Below are 21,342 nucleotides of genomic sequence, written 5' to 3' on the forward strand. Positions count from 1 at the left end.
GGATTTTGTGTTTTTGAAACATATTCTTGTGACTTGTCTACATCAGTTTGACTTTGAATTTGTAATAAACCTGCTTTTAATCTCAATCATCGACTTTTGGATCCTCGCTGTGTAACCAAATAGGTTACATTGTAAACTGAACTTTTGGATGACGTTAACTACTCTTTATTTCTCAGACATCCAAAAAGGTCCATCAAAGGGAAGTGTGGATACTCAGCTCAATTCTTGATGGTAGATTATGGTTAGATCCGGGAATAGGGGAGTAAGAACACTTTGTTCAAGTAGCTCAGATCCAATCTCAGCCCTAGAGCCCATGTTTAGGTTTGGAGGATTGGCCGAGTTCCAGCATTTCGAGAAAGTGTTGTAACGTCGGTGGTGTGATTATTAATAGTGTTGCGCGCTCTAATGGCTTGTACTTAGCTGGCGGTGTGCTTTTTTGGCAGTGTTCATGGAGATTGGGTGATGTTTGGCGGAGACGCTTTGAATGTTGTGTGAATGTGGTGCTTAACTTGGAGATGTTAAAGTTGTTATCTGGTCTAATATGGCCTAAGATCCCGGGATGATATTAAAAAGTATGGAAGATACTGTATTGTAATTGTCTGTCAAAGTTTCATGGGGCCTGTCTTGAGGCATTGTTGAAAGCATAATTGAGGTAGGGACATTTATCTTTGGGAGTGAAGGTGAGGTGTGATTGGTGTGTGGACAATTCGCGCAAGGGGATGCTATACTAATCGGACTAGTTCTCCTCAGGTCAAAGTCTCATTCGAGGGTGTCTGAGGAGGTCAAAAGTGTTATTCTGAACCATTTCTTGTATGACTGGATACTGTTGATTTCTTTAGTGGAGCAATTGATCTATATTGGTTTGCATGTGTATTGCTGGTGAGAATGCATTTGTGATAATTGTAAAGGAGGCTCAACTTCTACAAGGAGTGAGCTTGACATCACAGTATTTATGTCACCGTATTTACAATGGAGAAAAGGAACCACCCAAAGATACTCCAGGGAATTTTATGGGGGAAAAATATAGGGCTTCATGCAGGTATTTGGCTTTAACAATGGCCCAAGATGACAGAAACAGAAGGTGTGCTGGCGTTCCCACATTATAGGGTACATATAATGTGAGAATTCAAAAAAATTTGAGGAGGATATTATATGAGATTGAACCACAGCCTAGACCTACACAGTCTGAACCATCAATGCTTGGCAGCGTGAGGCTCAAGCCAGAGAGAAGGAAAGGTATGTGGGAAGAGCTAGAAAGGCAGGACGTACTTGCGCTGATGCAAAGTGGTATGCAGAACAGAGGAAGTTGAGAACTAACATGATAGAGGGAGCCAAATGATACCCTGCGTTAACAAGCAAAGAATTTGAAAAGGACGGAGAGGAAAAGGAAAGGAAATAAGGACAAGGCAAAGGAACCAGATGAGAGAACTGAAAACAGTGATAGTGACTCTAGCTAGCAATAGTCTTCTAAATGTGTCATTGTCAGAATGCCCATCTCCGTATAATGAGCGTCAATTAATTGGAGATGGGAGCGCTAACGTGAATGGAAATTCTGGAATGGCTACTGCACTAGTAAATGTGAGCCCTGATGCAATGGAAGCCACCACTGAGAATATGAATCAAAATCCGATGGGAGGGAATTCGGAGATTTGTGCCCTCCATAGCTCTTAAAGCTCCAGATGCTACTACTGCCCCTGTTACCATTGATACTGGGGTTTCTATGAACAAGTCTAGTTTTGTAGGAATGTAAAACACAATTTGTCTGTCCCTGCCAAGCTGTAGGCTCCAGAGAATAGTCCTACAAGTTCGATCGTGGAAGGATTTCTTTCTTTAATTTAAATGAATGTGAGTTCCCCTTGTGGTGCGAGTGTGGAGCCCATGAGGAACCAGACAGGATTGGGACCTTTAAGGTCATTCCCGGGATTGCCAAACCTGGGTACTCTTACCTGGGAGACACCATTAAATCTATCTAGAAGCACACCTAAAGAGAGGGCAGTACCTAAACCCCCAGGAATACAGACTAGCTTTAGAACTCAGAATTAGATGAATAGTTGAAGGTTGTTAAAGCAATTCTGAATGAAAGTGGATGCTCTGGCTTGAACCGAGGAACGATTCATTTATCATTGAGGGACAATTTAGTGAATATAGCTAAATTAAAACTAGAAGTAGATGAAATGCTAAATGGAAGCCAAGAATTGACCAAATTAGATACTTACCAAGAAAATGAACTTTTGTTTATGAGTAAGAATGTTAGCAAATGGGTAAGAAAAGTCTATGATGAAGTGTCTGAAGCAGCTCAGAAATTTGAGCTAGATCTGAATCTGACTAAAACCTTACAGAAAAATCACAGAGTGCGCTAGAAAAGTTGGAAGAAAAATGGACGAAAAAGAAAGGTCTGAAGAGGTCTATGGGAGACCCACTTCCTACTGTATGAGGGGGAATTGGTACGACAAGTTCCCCCTTACAGGAATTACCCAGCAGAGTTTAAGTCCATGCATTTTGGTGCAGGAGTGATCTAGCGTCATTCACAAATGACTTTCCAAGATTAAGAAAGAAGCATGTAGAATGGTACAAACAACTTGAGAGGTTTGTGAAAATCATGAAGGTTTTGTGGATTGATCTGAATGTACCTTGTTTGATATTGTAGTTCCAAGTGTTTTATGAACAGAAAGTACAGTAGCCACAGAATGTCCAGAGAGAGAACTGGTAAGAGATCTATTGACTAATGGTCCGTCATCCACAGTTTTTTTCCCTCATCACACCATATCTTTCTTGCTGGTGTGAGTTCCAATGAATTTCCCCCCTCGACGTTGGGGGTGGGAGGGCGAGGGGGAAAATGGCTCACACAAGATTATTGCTGTTCTGGAGTGACTTCCCAGGCTCAAAAGCACAACAAGCATGGGTTAATCATTGGACCCCATTGCTGTTTGCCAATCGATGTAATATGTCCAGACCCTCTCTCGCCTCTGGGGATCACATTTTATGTCCGTCTGACTTATTAACTTGATATTTTTTGAAAAATCTTTAAAGAGCCGTGCATTGGATGATTTCCAAAGCCTACATATTTCTCGCCTTGCCAACAATATCTCATAGAAAACAAACTTCATGTTAGCAGAGTTCCAACCAAAATAGCCACGTGGACTAATCCCAAAAAATACAAGTTGAGGGCTTACATTCTATATGGTGCTCTATGATATTGCTGATGAAATTACATATGGTGTCCCAATAGGATGCCAATGCTGAACATCCCATAAACATACGTATATCATCTGCCTTTACAGCCTTACATTTTGGACATCCAATGTCTTTCCTAGCCATTCTTGACAGCTTACTCGGAGTTCAATAGGCCATGTGGTTCGTAAACAAAGTTTTTCTCTTGAGTGAGGCAGATTTCAACACTGCATATAAAGTAGTATAAGATACTTGCCAAATCTGCCTCATATCTCCCTCTATGGTTCCCTTTTTCCATATTGAAGATAGATCAGGATATTTATTGTCCTTAGCCTCCAAGTAGTCCTAATACCAGAAAGATACTTCATACAGATACTTCCTTCTTTAATGGGACGGTCTTCATAACCCATTCAAACCATACCTCCTCCTCTTCCTCTACCCACTCTTTGGTTTCCCACCATGATGGTAGCTGGTAATATTTCATTCTTGATATCTGGCCATTAGTAAATGCACTTAAAACTTGCCACTTCCCCAATCCAGATCCTTCTATCAGGTCTGTAGCAGCTCCAAAGTTACAGAGTTCGCCAAATGGCCGTCGGGCGTGCACGCATCGTCTTCACTTCGTCGCATCGCATCAAGGGCGCCATCTCCTCACATCGCACCAGACTGTTGCATCGCATCGAGGCGCCATCTTGCCGCATTGTAACCGGAACGCATTACGAGAATCTACGCATCACCTCCTCTCCAGTACGGACCAAGACGCATCCTCTACTCTGCGCAAGCATTGAGGCGCGATGCATCATCTCCCCCGAAGCAAGAAACCAATGCATCTCCATCCTTGCGAACCTTGTGTTTGTTTTGCGTTACGCATCCAGGTACTTTTGTGAGAAACGTGTCACATTTATCATCAACTTGAACTAAGTGACTTCTACCATCTTTAAGTATTTTTGAGTACAGTATTGTGGATTTTTGTCGTTTGTGGGCCTGTGTCAAGTCTATATAAAGAATACTTATGTTTTTTTATAAAACCTGTGTGGTGTCCATCCGTAGTGTTTTCACTGTATTACTGCATGTGTTCACAAATGCTTAATACATTGACTCTAAGATAAGCCTGACTTATTAACTTGATATTTTTTTTTAAATCTTTAAAGAGCGGTGCATTGGATTATTTCCAAAGCCTGCATATCTCTCGCCTTGCCAACAATATCTCATAGAAAACAAACTTCATGTTAGCAGAGTTCCAACCAAAATAGCCATGTGGACTAATCCCAAAAAATACAAGTTGAGGGCTTACCTACTATAGGGTGCTCTATGATATTGCTGATGAAATTACATATGGTGTCCAAATAGGACGCCAATGCTGAACATCCCATAAACATACGTATATCATCTGCCTAAACAGCCGTAAATTTTGGACATCCAATGTCTTTCCTAGCCATTCCTGACAGCTTAATCGGAGTCCAATAGGCCATGTGGTTCGTAAACAAATGTTTTCTCTTGAGTGAAGCAGATTTCAACACTGCATATAAAGTAGTATAAGATACTTGCCAAATTTGCCTCATGTCTCCCTCTATGGTTCCCTCTTCCCATATTGAAGATAGATCAGGATATTTATTGTCCTTAGCCTCCAAGTAGTCCTAATACCAGAAAGATACTTCATACAGATACTTCCTTCTTTAATGTGACGGTCTTCATCACCCATTCAAACCATACCTCCTCCTCTTCCTCTACCCACTCTTTGGTTGCCCACCATGATGGTAGCTGGTAATATTTCATTCTTGATATCTGGCCATTAGTACATGCACTTAAAACTTGCCACTTCCCCAATCCAGATGCTTCTATCAGGTCTGTAGCAGCTCCAAAGTTACAGAGTTCGCCGAATGGCCGTCGGGCGTGCACGCATCGTCTTCACTTCGTCGCATCGTATCAAGGGCGCCATCTCATCACATCGCACCGACTGTTGCATCGCATCGAGGCGCCATCTTTCCGCATTGTAACAGGAACGCATTACGAGAATCTACGCATCACCTCCTCTCCAGTACGGACCAAAACGCATCCTCTACTCTGCGCAAGCATTGAGGCGCGATACATCATCTCCCCCAAAGCAAGAAACCAATGCATCTCCATCCCTGCGAACCTAGTGTTTATTTTGCGTTACGCATACAGGTACTTTTGTGAGAAATGTGTCACATTTATCATCAACTTGAACTAAGTGACTTCTACCATCTTTAAGGTAATTTTGAGTACAGTATTGTGGATTTATGTCGTTTGTGGTCCTGTGTCAAGTCTATATAAAGAATACTTATGTTTTTTTTATAAAACCTGTGTGGTGTCCATCTGTAGTATTTTCACTGTATCACTGCATGTGTTCACAAATGCTTAATACACTGCCTCTAAAATAAGCCTGTCTGCTTGTGCCAAGCTAGCAAGGGGGTGAGCAGGGGTTATCTGGAAGTGTAATCCCCTTTCCCTGATTAGAAGCAAGAGTCCCTATTTGGTCAAAGGTACCTACCTCTGCCAACTAGAGACCCCCAGTTCTAACATTGGTGGTCAGTGGTGAGGAGTCTGGACTTGCATTTGTGACTCACATACAGTGATTGGTGTACACTACTAGTGAGTGCAGACGAAATGCAACCACTTACTTTTTTGGGTAGGATTTTTTTCCTTCGACTGTTATTTGTCCTGAGAGCTGCCAGTTCTATCTGCCATGACCAGACCATCATCTGTTGCATTTATGGATCTAGATTTTGAGGAAGAGAGGATGGAAACCTACAATTTAAAACAGCTCAAGCAACTCTGCAGAAAATTTAAAGCTGCTACCCAAGGTATTTCCAAAAAGTATGAGTACCAAAAGGCGCAGAGGGCTGGTTGGAAGCAAGAAATGCCCCTGCGCTGGTGGAGGAGCCAGCTGGGGATGCAGATGGGCAGCTGGATAGGCCAGTGTTTCCAGCTAGGGAAGGGGTACGGTCCCCGCCTGTCAGTAGCTTTCCTTCCAAAGGCCTGGCCCCAGAGAGCTGGAAGACAGGGAGAGAAATAGGGTGCACAGAATGGAGATGGCCAAGCTCAAGTTGGAGGGTCAAAGGGACCTAGAGAATAACAGGATGTCTTTGGAGAGAGAGAATGAGAATGGAACATGAGAGAATAGGATGTCTTATGCCCACATAAAGGAAGCCCTGATGGCAAGGTGTGGTTTGACCCCAGAACTCTATGGACAGAGGTTCAGGAATTGTAAGACGCTGGAGGTATCCACTTGGGTAGAATATGTATCTTTCTTTTGCAGCGCTGTGGATGGTTGGGTGTAGGGTAGCAAAGTGGATACTTTTGAAGTGCTCTATGATTTATTTGCATGTCAGCTCTTGTCTGGCAATTGTTTGCCAGAGCTACACCAGCACCTTATTGATAGCAAGTTAACTAAACCTAGGAAGCTTGCTGAGGAGGCGGACCGCTGGGTCAGCACCCGGGTCCACAAGGGTCACGTGGGAGACCATGCCAAAGGTGGGCAGGGTCCCCAGCAGAAGAGTGGAGGGGACAAGGGTAAACAGAGGGAGTTACAGAAAGGGCCCCAAAGTAATTAGCAAGGGAAGGGTTCTCAGTCTCCTCCTGAGAAAAAGCAAGAAGCCCGACAGGTAAACCTGTTCACAGGGGCCCCTCTCTGTGCTTTACATGTGGTCAAGTGGACCACCATTGGTATGATGCACAGTGTCCCATGAGGAATTCCAAAATACCACCTCATGCACAACCCCATCAGATGGCGAGTGTAGCCCTGGATGGGGAGGAGATGGGTGTCCAAGGTCGGTGGGGTTCCGCAGAGATGTCCCTTATCTCTTTAGGAGACTTTGAGATGGTTCCCAAGATCCAGCTGCCTGATAACACTAAGAAATACAGGCAGTGGGTGACCATCAATGGCCAGAGGGTGGAATCTCTAAGAGACACTGGGGCTAGTGTGACAGCTGTCAGTTGTCGGCTGGTGTCCAAAGAGCAGGTTATCCTCCATGCATTCTTCCCTGTAGTTGCCACGGACATCTCAGAGAGCCAGTGTAAGGTGGCTCAGGTTCCCTTTGAGTGGGGGGTCTCAGGTACTCTCCAAGTAGCTGTGAGGCGAGCCTTGCCTGTTAATTGTCTGTTGCGCAATGATTTAGAGAGCGCCCCTTGGGCTAAGGTGGAGAAGAAGGCTCATTGAGAGATGTTGGGTCTGCCTGAGTGGGCGTGTGTGACCCCTCGGTCTACGGCAGCCAGTAAGTGTGTTCAAGAGATCCTGGAGCCTGGAATTATGGCCCAGGTACCTTCCTATAGAGAAGAGGTTGGGGCACGGGAAACCAGCCCCCATTGTTTCCATGGTCCAGGAGGAGTAAGCGTGGGCGTAAAATCTGTGTTGTTCGCGGAGTTTGCCGATTTTTGGCCATTTCGCAGTCCGCAAATCCTGCGAATTTGCCCAAAAATCTGTAAATTCGCAAGGTTGCGGATTTTTTTGCTTGTCGCGCTTGAAAAATACAATATTGCGCACGCGGCGTTGACTTACCGTGATTCTGAGTCCGCTGAGTTGTTTTTCTCCCAGTTTGCATGTGCTGTGCCATTTCGGATCTTGCTGCGTGATCGCGCAAGAGTTTTTCGACCGCAATTACGTCATTGCGGTCCGCCATCTTGCACAGCGGGAGTTTGACAACGCGAGTACGTCATAAGGGCCCGCGATCACGCATCGCGGGAGTAAACAATGCCGAACACGTAGATGCGGCACGCAGCTGAATTCCGGCGGGAGATTTGAACAGCTCGCTTTCCCGAACTTGCAAAAATTGCAATTCTGCACAAGAAATCCACCGTAGGCAGCATAAACCTTCTGAAAATCATGATTTTGATCAGAATAACTCCTCAGATTGACATTTGGCTGCACTTTTTTGTGCAAAGAGTCCATTTTTGGGGGGGAGTGGGAGGAAGGAAGTGCCCCAGAGTCTCCAACTTCCTGTTCCTGTCCAGCAGGCTCCTCCCAGTGCTTTGACCATGTCCTGGTCACTTTTGATTTGGATCTGGAGCTGGAAGGACTACTTTTTGTGGCTGCTGCTGGATATTTGTATTTGAAGACTTTTTGGACTTTGGAGTTTGGATCACTTTTGGATTTGAGATTTTACAAGTAAGTTGGTGTTGTTAGTTTGGGGAATTGCAGTTGCTGCAACTACAATTGTAAAACTTTTTCACAACTTTAAAAAAAAAATATTGTGGGTAGCCACAGAATCCAGTAGGCCCAGGGTTAGTCATGGGTGCATGATACAACTGTTCCTATGAGTTTTTTTAACTTAAATCTCATTTATGTCATGGAATTTTAGCTCACTGTTATATGTGGATTTTGTATTTTTAATTTTGAGGTGCCTGGAAAGCCTCACTAGCCAGTAGGCCCAGGGGTAGTGAGTGGTGCATGGACCAACAGCCTGATTCATCAAGCCGAAATCGGCTCGCAAAGGGCCAGATTCTGAGAATCTGGCCCTTTGCGAGCGCTATTTTTGCATTTGGGATTCATCATCCCAAATGCAAAAATCGGTAATAGCGATTTCGCTATTTTGCGAGGAATTACATTTAAGGAATCTCTATTTGAGATTCCTTAAATGCAATTCATCATCCATTTAAAAATTGCGAATTCGCAATTTCGGCCCGCTATTTACCACGAGGTCAAACCTCGTGGTAAATAGCGAAAACTTAGACAAATGCTTTTAAAAGCATTTTTCTAAGTTGCATGTTGCACACACACATGTCCTTTGGACATGTGTGTGCGCAACACCTGTTTCAATTTGCATTTAAGGGGTGCTACAGGGTGTCCTTTGGACACCCCTGGCACCCTTTAAATCGCTATCTTATTTGCGATTAGCTAATTGCTAATCGCAAATAAGGAATACTCCCCATTCATTCCTATGGGCCTTTTGGCCCATAGGAATGAATGGGGAGTTATGCCTTATTTGCGATTAGCAATTTGCTAATCGCAAATAAGGAATGTGTAGGAATCGCATTTCTTTATGCAATTCCTACATGAATCCCGTTTGGAAGTCCTTAATAGCGATTCGTTATGAATCGCTATTAGGGGCTCGCAAAACGGGAGATTGATGAATCAGGCTGCAAGTCTTTCTGTGGGGTGTCTTGACTTTAAACATCATTGAGGGCATGGATGGCATTGGATTGTGCTGATTTGTGTGTGTTTTTCGACTTTGTGGGGTGTTTTTGGGGCCTGGCTATGTGGCTGGGGGACAAAGGGCCATTTTGAAGCCAGGCAGTGTGCTTTGAGCCATAGGCCTGCACCCAGCCTGCCCTGCTTTCACCCATTATGCCCAGGGGTAGTGAGTGGTGCATGGACCAAGGTTTTATGTGGGGCCTCTCGAATTTAAACATCTTTGAGGGCATGGATGGCATTGGATTGTGTTGATTTGTGTGTGTTCTTTTACTTTGTGGGGTGTTGTTGGGGCCTGGCCATGTGGGTGAGGGCCATTTTGAGGCCTGGTCCAGGGAGGGCCTGGCCATGTGGCTGGGGGATAAGGGGCCATTTTGAAGCCAGGCAGTGTGCTTTGAGCCATAGGCCTGCATCCAGCCTGCCCTGCTTTCACCCATTATGCCCAGGGGTAGTGAGTGGTGCATGGACCAAGGCTTTGTGTGGGGCCTCTTGAATTGAAACATCATTGAGGGCATGGATGACATTGGATTGTGTTGCTTTTTGTGTGTTTTTCGACTTTTGGGGTGTTGTTGGGGCCTGGCCATGTGGGTGGGGGCCATTTAGAGGCCTGGTCCAGGCAGGGCCTGGCCATGTGGCTGGGGGAAAAGGGGCCATTTTGAAGCCAGGCAGTGTGCTTTGAGCCATAGGCCAGCACCCAGCCTGCCCTGCTTTCACCCATTATGCCCAGGGGTAGTTATTGGTGCATGGACCAAGTCTTTGTGTGGGGCCTCTTGAATTTAAAAATCATTGAGGGCATGGATGGCATTGGATTGTGTTGATTTTTGTGTGTTTTTCGACTTTGTGGGGTGTTGTTGGGGCCTGGTCATGTGGGTGGGGGCCATTTTGAGGCCTGGTCCAGGCAGGGCCTGGCCATGTGGCTGGGGGACAAGAGGCCATTTTGAAGCCAGGCAGTGTGCTTTGAGCCATAGGCCTGCACCCAGCCTGTCTTGCTTTCACCCATTAAGCCCAGGAGTAGTGAGTGGTGCATGGACCAAGGCTTTGTGTGGGGCCTCTTGAATTTAAACATCATTGAGGGCATGGATGGCATTGGATTGTGTTGATAGTTGTGTGTTTTTTGACTTTTTGGGGTGTTTAACTGATGTTCCTCTGGCTTCCTTTGCTTTTAGTTGCACAAGAGAACCACCAGTGCCAGAAAGAAGTCCTGCAGTGGTGTGTGCAGCACAATGTCACGTGACATCACGTGTGGCCACAGAAAACTCTGCAACTCGTGCAACTGCGGCCTGCTGTTCTGACATCTGAAGAAGATGGGCCCAAAGAAAGGTGGCCGTTGCTCCTCTACAAAGAAAGTTGCCACTGCCAGTAAGGAGCAGAAGAAGCAAGTGGTGCCACTTACCAAGGAGACTGGTGTGCCCACAGACACTTTTTTCGGAAAAAAAAACAATGCCTGCAGCAGCGGGGTCCGCCGGAGACGAAGCTGGGAGCAGCACCTCCGCTTCATTGGGCTCAGTGCCACCACACCAAGTTAGGTCCAAGTCCATGAGTGCTGCAGAGGTAGCCACTTTGGTTGTTCAATCACCATCGACCAGTGATATTGGCTCATCACAAGAAAGTAGTATACAATCAACGTAGGGTGTACTTCAGCTGACGAGTGTTCAACAACCACAGCCGCAACGACAACCATAGGTGCAACTAATACAAGCGCAATTACATGGGCAAGGATAGGCACAAGTACATGCGCAAGGAGAGGCGCAAGGAGAGGCGCAAATACATGCACAAGGAGAGGCGCATGGAGAGGTGCAACTAGAGGCGCATGGAGCGGCACAACTGCCCACAATGCTTGTTCCTCCAGAAGCAGGGGCACATCAGGAAATCGAGATTCAAGCGGAGGTATCATCCGAGGAAGCCACTCCTCCTGAGATTGATCCATTGTCTTCCAGATCCCCAGCAAGAAAAAGGTCAAGGAGGGCTACTACAAGTTCTTCTTCAAGCACCCTTCCTTCTGTTGATCTTGATCTTGATTGGAACCCACAAATGCAGTCTGAGGGGGAGGCACGCCATGAGCCGACAAAGGTAGCTAAGCCTAAAAGGAAGGTTCCCGCAAGGCTTCCACTTATGGGTGATGATGACGAACAAGAAGTGGTGTCTTCTGCTGCTGATGAACAGTCTGACGATGACCCAGTCCTCACAGTCGTCACTCCAGTCCCAGCGGGCATGCAGCAGACAGACATTTTGACTCTATCCCGAATGGCTGCTGATCGGGATGTGGATGGCGTGGCACTGGTACCACCACCAACGCATTTAACTACAACGCCAACACAACCTACAGCTTCCATATTGTCTCGTCAGAAGGGCCGGCAGGGACCTCCATCCAGCTCGACCTCCATTACCTCAAGTAGTGGTGCTGTAAGTGAACAACAGAGTCGAATTCAGCCACGCCCATCCTCAACTTCATCTGGCATTGAAACTGAAAGTAGCACCTCCACCACCAGCAGACATCTCCAGTCCCCAGTTTGGGACTTTTTTAGTGTTAGCCAAAAGGCGGAAAACATGGTCGTTTGTTCGATTTGTAAAATATCAGTTAGTCGGGGTAAGCTTGGTACCAACTATGGTACCGGAGGCCAGAGAGGTCATCTCAAAAAACACCAAACTATTGAGTGGGAGGAGCACCTAAGATCCAGGAAGCCAAAAGAAAAACAAATCCAAATGTATCCATTGATATTGCATCTAATGATGACGAGGGGCTGATCGTGCAGGGGGGAAGTGAAGAAGCGACAGACATTTTTTCTGGTATACCCAGTACCCCTGCAGCAGCACTGCAGTGGTAGCGCCCACACCCTCTACCCCTGCAACATGTATGAGGCACACTAAGAGTCTGGGAGAGACACCAATGCGAAAAAGTACATCAATGAGCCTAACTGGTTTGAAGAAGTCTGCATCATCATCATCACGTAAAACGGTCCAGACCACCATTAGCAGAATTTTGGTCGGATGCGCCATTTGAACGCAACCACCCAACGGCACGTCTGTATAACGCAAAGCTGGCTAAAATGCAAGTGCTGGACCTTCTCCCTTTTTCTTTCGTGGAAGGGGTGGGTTTTCTAGACTTTGTGGCAACAGTCTGCCCTAAATGGAAGCTTCCTAGCCAGTCCTATTTTGCCAGGGTTGCTGTTCCAGCACTACATCAAGATGTGCTGGAGGTGATTGGCGCAGCTATTCAGAAGAGTGCTGTTCACACTATCCACCTGACAACAGACATGTGGACCAGTTGCCAAGCCCTTGATTACATGTGCATCACTGCACACTGGGTCTCTTTTTCAGGGGTTAGAGAGAAGCTATCTGCAGGTGCTGACAGTAACACAATTTTTCAAGCTACTCGGGAACATGCAACAGTAGCCATGTTTGCCATGGAAAAATCTCATACAGCATTAAATATTTTGAAGGAGTTTAACAGTAAGGTTTTCAATGGCTGCATCCAAGAAACTGCATGATTGGTTATGTTTCCACGGATAATGGCAGTTAGGGCCATGGGTGATGGTGGCTATTTCAGAGTGCCTTGTTTGGTGCACTGTATTAACCTAGTTGTTCAAGATTTCCTGAAAAAAGAAAACAAAGTCAGCAAGTTACTGACCACCTGCCGAAGAATCTGCACACATTTCAGCCATTCTTTGGCCTGGAAGCAGCTGAGGAGCATTCAACATGAACGTAGACTGCCAGTTAAAGGACTCATCCAGGAGGTGGCAACACGTTGGAACTCAACCTTTTACATGCTTGAGCGTCTGTCTGAGCAGTGGGGGGTATTAAATGAGTATGTCTACAAACTGGGTTCTACCATGAAAGACATGAGGCTGGAGTTGGAGGAATGGAAGCTAGTTGCAAGCCTGACAGACATGCTTTGTCCTTTTGAGGTCTTCACGCGTGAAGTCAGCAGGAAGGACTGTTCTTTGAGCAAAGCTATCCCATTGTTGCGCATGCTAGAGCACCAACTGAAGGCGGTGTCTTCAACGTTCCGAGATGATGCTGAAAAGCAAGACGCATATCAGTTGGCGGAGAGGTTATTAAGCCGCCTAGTTGACAATGAAAGGCTTAAAAACATACATACAGAACAACATTACATTTGTGTCACTATTCTGGATCCACGGTACAAAAAGGCAGTGGCCAGCAAAGCATTCATTCCTTTTGATGAAGCAGATGTTTCAAAGTACGAACATTGGCTAGCTGTGTTAGCCAATCGGTTCGAAAAAGAGCGACAGAAAATTGATGGAGCCGGCAGAAGTACAACTGAATCAGCAGGCCATCCGGCGTCAAGTTCCACTTCTGAATCTGTGGCCGAAGGGAGTCACTTTCCCTCACAGCCGTTAATGACACCAGCAACCGTATCATCATCCTCACCTGCACCAGGCCCAGCCATAATATTGTCGGAAGCGGATTGGCTAACTCATCAAGGGTTTGCTCGTTCCAGTGATGCAAAGGCCACAGATGGTACACAAAGTGGAGCAACCCTGGAGAACCTTGAGTCAATGGCGCAGGTCTATCTGGATGACCCAACAGAGGTCTTTGTTATTCAGAACCCATTGCTGTATTGGTATAGGAAAAGGCCTCTATGGCGACTGATCACCAACCTGGCTATAAATTATTTGTCTTGCCCACTCGCAAGCGTGTCTTCTAAATGTGTTTTCAGTGCTGCTGGTGCCATTGTAACTTCAAAAAGGACCCGCCTCTCGTCCAAAAATGTGGAGAGGTTAACACTGATCAAGATGAATCAGCACTTCATACCGCCAGATTACAAAATATGTGAATGCACGTAGGAAGAAGAGGACACCGACTTAGGTGACGGAAGTTCTTCTCTGTTAGCTGATCTACTCCCGTCTCAATTCATAGAGTTTGAGGACGAGCTCTACTTCCCTGACACCGAGGCCTGAAAATGACTTCCTTTTTTTCGTCCTTATTCACTTTTATTCCTGTGTGTCTTTCTTTGTTTTGCAACTTTTACCACAACAAACAAATTAAAATCACCTAATCACAACAAGTCCATCAGCAGCACTGTCTTCATCGTATTTCCTTATTGATTTGAAGGTGCCGCAGTCTGCATTCCTGAGGTTCATCACAAGTTCACAACTCAATCATGCTCCTCTACCCTCCTCCTCCAGACTCCCCCCATCCATTTCCCTCAAGGCAGATGGCTGGATTACGCAGAACAAAGAAACTTTGTCTTCATACTCGTAGACGAGTCCCCTCAAGCAGGACTGGAATAACTGACTACATGCTTGCTGATTGCTGACAGTTACTTCTGAAATTGACAGGAGAGGCTGCCCTGTGGTCCCGCACTTTCAGAAGTAGATGGGGACAAAAAGTGGAACAGGTAATGAATAATGAGAAGAAGATGGCATGCAGTGGACATCAATGGCTGTCTGGCTCTGATGAAAGCAATTGCTGTTTGTTTGTTGTGCATGAAATAAATCATATGTCTTCTGTTATTATTTAATCTTTTACACACTAAATGTAACTCAAGTCTACTCTGCTTTTTTTACCTTGTTTAATTCAAATTGTACTTCAACTGCAGGGGCCACTACGTTGCATTTTACAATATTCAAAATGTCCTTGGACTTACTGTTTGCCAATATACCATGATGATTGATTAAATATTATATCTTTTTTTCTTTACAGTCCGTCACTGGGATGGATGGATCATCAGCGTCGGTTTAGGGAAGAACTATGGCCAATTCGTGAGTGTCAAACAGGTAAATCAGTCTACAACAACTACTACAGCAGAACTACATGTCTGTCTAGTCGTGGTATGGAATGGTCGAGGCAGTGTAGTGTTGTTATGCCAGGCAGATTACAGAGTACAGCAGTTCATGTAAAATTGGGGCTATGTGGCGTGCTGCATACAATTAGACATGCTTTGTTTGTCTTTGACAAAGAGCCTAGGTATACTACATCAGGTTGCTTCACTCAGTGGTGCCTGCCTTGACCATCTACATGGCCCTGCCGCAAGCATGGGCCAAAAATCTGTTACACTCAGGAGTTTGGGAATTTTCGGCAATTTCGCGAGATTCTCGGATTGTGAATTTGCCGATGAAAAACAGTACATTTCGCGAGCTGAACTGATTTTTGGGCCATGCTTGCGGCAGGGCCATGCAGACAGTCAAGGCAGGCACAACTCAGTGAAGCAACCTGGTGTAGCATACCTAGGCTCTTTGACCGAGACAGACAAAGCATATCTAGGGTTTAGGGTTCAGTGCGGTTAACTAGGGTTTTTGGGTTTAATTATTAATTTGTTAGGTTTCCCGGAGTCCAGGGCTCAGGACCCAATGCAGGCTTGTTCATAATGATGTTGGCAAGGTTTTAGGGGGATTTGGCGTTTTTTCAAAATTGGCCGAATTGTGGCCTTTTTTGGTGTTTTGCGGGCACGTGTGTTTGGGTGAACTAGTCGTACACCTTACAGTGGGTCGATTTTGTTCTGCCTTGCTGAGATTCTTGGGAATCATTGGAAAAAGTGTCCTGGTAAGTTTCAAGAGGATCGAAGTAGTGGAAGTGCTGAAAACAGCACTTTTTTGTCAAGGAGCGATTTGCGATTTCCCATGTTTTGAGGACTGCAGTATTGCATGTTTTTGGTGGGCTGCTTGGGGGGGTTCTAGATGTTTGGGGGTGGGTCGAGGGGGCCTGGGAGCACTGCTGGGAGGTCTAATTTTGATTGCAAGTGGTTTGAAGAAAATCCATGGTGGAAAAGGGGGGTTTGGGCCTAGCTGCAGAGCGCGTTTTGGAGCGATTTAAACTTAGCCCTCTGGAGATTCTAAGTGTTGCATTTCTGTGATGGCCTATTTGGGGGGGTTCTACATTTTTGGGGTCTGGGAGCACTGCTGGGAAGGTCTAATATTGAATGCAAGTGGTTTGGAGAAAATCCATGGTGAAAAAGGTTTTTTTTTGGCACTCCTGCATGTTTTTGGGGGGCTGTTTGGGGGTGTTCCCCATTTCTGGGGGTGGGTTGAGGGGTCTGGGGGCACTGCTGGGAAGGTCTAATTTTGATTGCAAGTGGTTTGAAGAAAATCCATAGTGGAAAAGAGGGGTTTGGGCCTAGCTGCAGAGCGCGTTTTGGAGCGATTTAAACTTAGGCCTCTGGAGATTCTAAGTGTTGCATTTCTGTGATGGCCTATTTGGGGGGGTTCTACATTTTTGGGGTCTGGGAGCACTGCTGGGAAGGTCTAATATTGAATGCAAGTGGTTTGGAGAAAATCCATAGTGAAAAAGTTTTTTTTGGAACTCCTGCATGTTTTTGGGGGGCTGTTTGGGGGTGTTCCCCATTTCTGGGGGTGGGTTGAGGGGTCTGGGGGCACTGCTGGGAAGGTCTAATTTTGATTGCAAGTGGTTTAAAGAAAATCCACAGTGGAAAAGAGGGGTTTGGGCCTAGCTGCAGAGCGTGTTTGGCACGATATAAAGGTAGGCCTCGCTGAGGATAGCACTCCTGCATGTTTTTGGGGGGCGGTATGGGGGTGTTCTCCATTTCTGGGGGTGAGTCGAGGGGCCTGGGAGCACCGCTGAGAAGGTCTAATTTTGATTGCAAGTAGTTTGAAGAAAATCCATAGTGGAAAAGGGGGATATGGGCCTAGGGGCAGAGCGCTTTTTGGAGCGATTTAAACTTAGGCCTCTGGAGATTTTAAGTGTTGCATTTCTGTGATGGCCTGTTTGGGGGGTTCTACATTTTTGAGGCTGGGTTGCGGGGTCTGGGAGCACTGCTGGGAAGGTCTAATATTGAATGCAAGTGGTTTGGAGAAAATCCATGTTGGAAAAGGGGGGTTTGGGCCTAGCTGCAGAGCGCCTTTGGCACGATATAAAGGTAGGCCTCGCTGAGGATAGCACTCCTGCGTGTTTTTGGGGGGCTGCTTTGGGGTGTTCCCCATTTCTGGGGGTGGTTCGAGGGGCCTGGGAGCACTGCTGGGAAGGTCTAATTTTGATTGCAAGTGGTTTGAAGAAAATCCATGGAGGGAAAGGGGGATTTGGGCCTAGCTGCAGAGCGCGTTTGGCACGATTTAAAGGTAGGCCTCGCTGAGGATAGCACTCCTGCGTGTTTTTGGGGGGCTGCTTGGGGTGTTCTCCATTTCTGTGGGTGGGTCCAGGGGCCTGGGAGCACTGCTGAGAAGGTCTCATTTTCATTGCAAGTAGTTTGAAGAAAATCCATGGTGGAAAAGGGCGGTATGGGCCTAGCTGTAGGGCGCGTTTTGGGTCTCTGGAGATTCTAAGTGTTGCATTTCTGTGATGGCCTGTTTGGGGGGGTTCTACATTTTTGGGGCTGGGTCGAGGGGTCTGGGAACACTGCTGGGAAGGTCTAATATTGAATGCAAGTGGTTTGGAGAAAATCCATGGTGAAAAAGTTTAGTATTTTTGGCACTCCTGCATGTTTTTGGGGGGCTGTTTGGGGGTGTTCCCCATTTCTGGGGGTGGGTTGAGGGGTCTGGGGGCACTGCTGGGAAGGTCTAATTTTGATTGCAAGTGGTTTGAAGAAAATCCATAGTGGAAAAGAGGGGTTTGGGCCTAGCTGCAGAGCGCGTTTTGGAGCGATTTAAACTTAGGCCTCTGGAGATTCTAAGTGTTGCATTTCTGTGATGGCCTATTTGGGGGGGTTCTACATTTTTGGGGTCTGGGAGCACTGCTGGGAAGGTCTAATATTGAATGCAAGTGGTTTGGAGAAAATCCATAGTGAAAAAGTTTTTTTTGGAACTCCTGCATGTTTTTGGGGGGCTGTTTGGGGGTGTTCCCCATTTCTGGGGGTGGGTTGAGGGGTCTGGGGGCACTGCTGGGAAGGTCTAATTTTGATTGCAAGTGGTTTAAAGAAAATCCACAGTGGAAAAGAGGGGTTTGGGCCTAGCTGCAGAGCGTGTTTGGCACGATATAAAGGTAGGCCTCGCTGAGGATAGCACTCCTGCATGTTTTTGGGGGGCGGTATGGGGGTGTTCTCCATTTCTGGGGGTGAGTCGAGGGGCCTGGGAGCACCGCTGAGAAGGTCTAATTTTGATTGCAAGTAGTTTGAAGAAAATCCATAGTGGAAAAGGGGGATATGGGCCTAGGGGCAGAGCGCTTTTTGGAGCGATTTAAACTTAGGCCTCTGGAGATTTTAAGTGTTGCATTTCTGTGATGGCCTGTTTGGGGGGTTCTACATTTTTGAGGCTGGGTTGCGGGGTCTGGGAGCACTGCTGGGAAGGTCTAATATTGAATGCAAGTGGTTTGGAGAAAATCCATGTTGGAAAAGGGGGGTTTGGGCCTAGCTGCAGAGCGCCTTTGGCACGATATAAAGGTAGGCCTCGCTGAGGATAGCACTCCTGCGTGTTTTTGGGGGGCTGCTTTGGGGTGTTCCCCATTTCTGGGGGTGGTTCGAGGGGCCTGGGAGCACTGCTGGGAAGGTCTAATTTTGATTGCAAGTGGTTTGAAGAAAATCCATGGAGGGAAAGGGGGATTTGGGCCTAGCTGCAGAGCGCGTTTGGCACGATTTAAAGGTAGGCCTCGCTGAGGATAGCACTCCTGCGTGTTTTTGGGGGGCTGCTTGGGGTGTTCTCCATTTCTGTGGGTGGGTCCAGGGGCCTGGGAGCACTGCTGGGAAGGTCTAATTTTGATTACAAGTAGTTTGAAGAAAATCCATGGTGGAAAAGGGGGGTATGGGCCTAGCTGCAGAGCGCGTTTAGGGTCTCTGGAGATTCTAAGTGTTGCATTTCTGTGATGGCCTGTTTGGGGGGTTCTACATTTTTGGGGCTGGGTCGAGGGGTCTGGGAACACTGCTGGGAAGGTCTAATATTGAATGCAAGTGGTTTGGAGAAAATCCATGGTGAAAAAGTTTAGTATTTTTGGCACTACTGCATGTTTTTGGGGGGCTGTTTGGGGGTGTTCCCTATTTCTGTGGGTGGGTCGAGGGTAACCCTGGGCGTCCGAATCGGCTACGCCCACGGAGTAGGCGTAGTGTTGCCTCCTACGCATTTTGCGTAGACAGCATAGCCGGCAACACTACGACCACTCCGTGTGCGTAGCGAGTCGGCCGCCACCCGCCTCCCTCCCGCCCTCCCCTACATACATTATTTAAGCAAAATACCCTTAATAAAGCAATTTTAAAGCATTTACCGTGTCCGGGGCTCGTCCGGGGCTCCCTCTTTGAATAGCGTCCCTTCATAGATACCAATACGCATGCGCGGGCGGCCGCGCATGCGCATTGGTATCGATGACAACACGATTCCAAGAGGGAGCCCCGGATGAGCCCCGGACACGGTAAATGCTTTAAAATTGCTTTATTAAGGGTATTTTGCTTAAATAGTGTATGTAGAGGAGAGCGGGAGGGAGGTGCGTAGTGGGGCTACGCGGAGTGCGGGAGTGGGCGTAGCTTCTCGCCCACTCCGCGTAGCTCCGCGGAGCCCCACTACGCCCACTATGCCCGGGCTTAGTCGAGGGATCTGGGAGCACTGCTGGGAAGGTCTAATTTTGATTGCAAGTGGTTTGAAGAAAATCTGTGGTGGAAAAGGGGGGTTTGGGCCTAGCTGCATAGCTCGTTTGGCAGGATGTAAAGGTAGGCCTCGCTGAGGATAGCACTCCTGTGTGTTTTTGGGGGGTTGCTTGGGGGTGTTCTCCATTTCTGAGGGTGGGTCGAGGAGCCTGGGAGCACTGCTGGGAAGGTCTAATTTTGATTGCAAGTGGTTTGAAGAAAATCCATGTTGGAAAAGGGGGGTTTGGGCCTAGCTGCAAAGCGTGTTTTGGAGCGATAAAAACGTAGGCCTCTGGAGATTCTAAGTGTTGCATTTCTGTGATGGCCTGTTTGGGGGGTTCTACATTTTAGGGGCTGGGTTGAGGGGTCTGGGAGCACTGCTGGAAAGGTCTAATATTGAATGCAAGTGGTTTGGAGAAAATCCATGGTGAAAAAGGTTTGTTTTTTTGCACTCCTGCATGTTTTTGGTGGGCTGTTTGGGGGTGTTCCCCATTTCTGGGGGTGGGTCGAGGGGTCTGGGAGCACTGCTAGGAAGGTCTAATTTTAATTGCAAGTGGTTTGAAGAAAATCCATGGTGGAAAAGGGGGGTATGGGCCTAAGGGCGGAGCGCTTTTTGGAGCGATTTAAACTTAGGCCTCTGGAGATTTTAAGTGTTGCATTTCTGTGATGGCCTGTTTGGGGGGTTCTACATTTTTGGGGCTGGGAGCACTGCTGGGTAGGTCTAATATTGAATGCAAGTGGTTTGGAAAAAATCCATGGAGAAAAAGTTTTTTTTTTGGCACTCCTGCATGTTTTTGGGGGGCTGTTTGGGGGTGTTCCCCATTTCTGAGGATGGGTCGAGGGGTCCGGGAGCACTGCTGGGAAGGTCTAATTTTGATTGCAAGTGGTTTGAAAAAAATCCATGTTGGAAAAGGGGGGTTCGGGCCTAGCTGCAGAGCGCCTTTGGCACAATATAAAGGTAGGCCTCGCTGAGGATAGCACTCCTGCGTGTTTTTGGGGGGCTGCTAGGGGGGGTTCTCAATTTCTGGGGGTGGTTCGAGGGGCCTGGGAGCACTGCTGGGAAGGTCTTATTTTGATTGCAAGTGGTTTGAAGAAAATCCATGGAGGAAAAGGGGTGTTTGGGCTTAGCTGCAGAGCGTGTTTTGGAGCGATACAAACTTAGGCCTCTGGAGATTCTAAGTGTTGCATTTCTGTGATGGCCTGTTTGGGGGGTTCTACATTTTAGGGGCTGGGTTGAGGGGTCTGGGAGCACTGCTGGAATGGTCTAATATTGAATGCAAGTGGTTGGAGAAAATCCATGGTGAAAAAGTTTTTTTGTTTTGGCACTCCTGCATGTTTTTGGGGGGCTGTATGGGGGTATTCCCCATTTCTAGGGATGGGTCGAGGGGTCTGGGAGCACTGCTGGGAAGGTCTAACTTTGATTGCAAGTGGTTTGAAGAAAATCCATGGTGGAAAAGGGGGGTTTGGGCCTAGCTGCAGAGCGAGTTTGGCACGATTTAAAGGTAGGCCTCGCTGAGGTTAGCACTCCTGCGTGTTTTTTGGGGGGCTGCTTGGAGGTGTTCTC

Source organism: Lissotriton helveticus, chromosome 2_1 (genome assembly GCF_964261635.1).
Source record: "Lissotriton helveticus chromosome 2_1, aLisHel1.1, whole genome shotgun sequence".
Taxonomy (NCBI): Eukaryota; Metazoa; Chordata; class Amphibia; order Caudata; family Salamandridae; genus Lissotriton; species Lissotriton helveticus.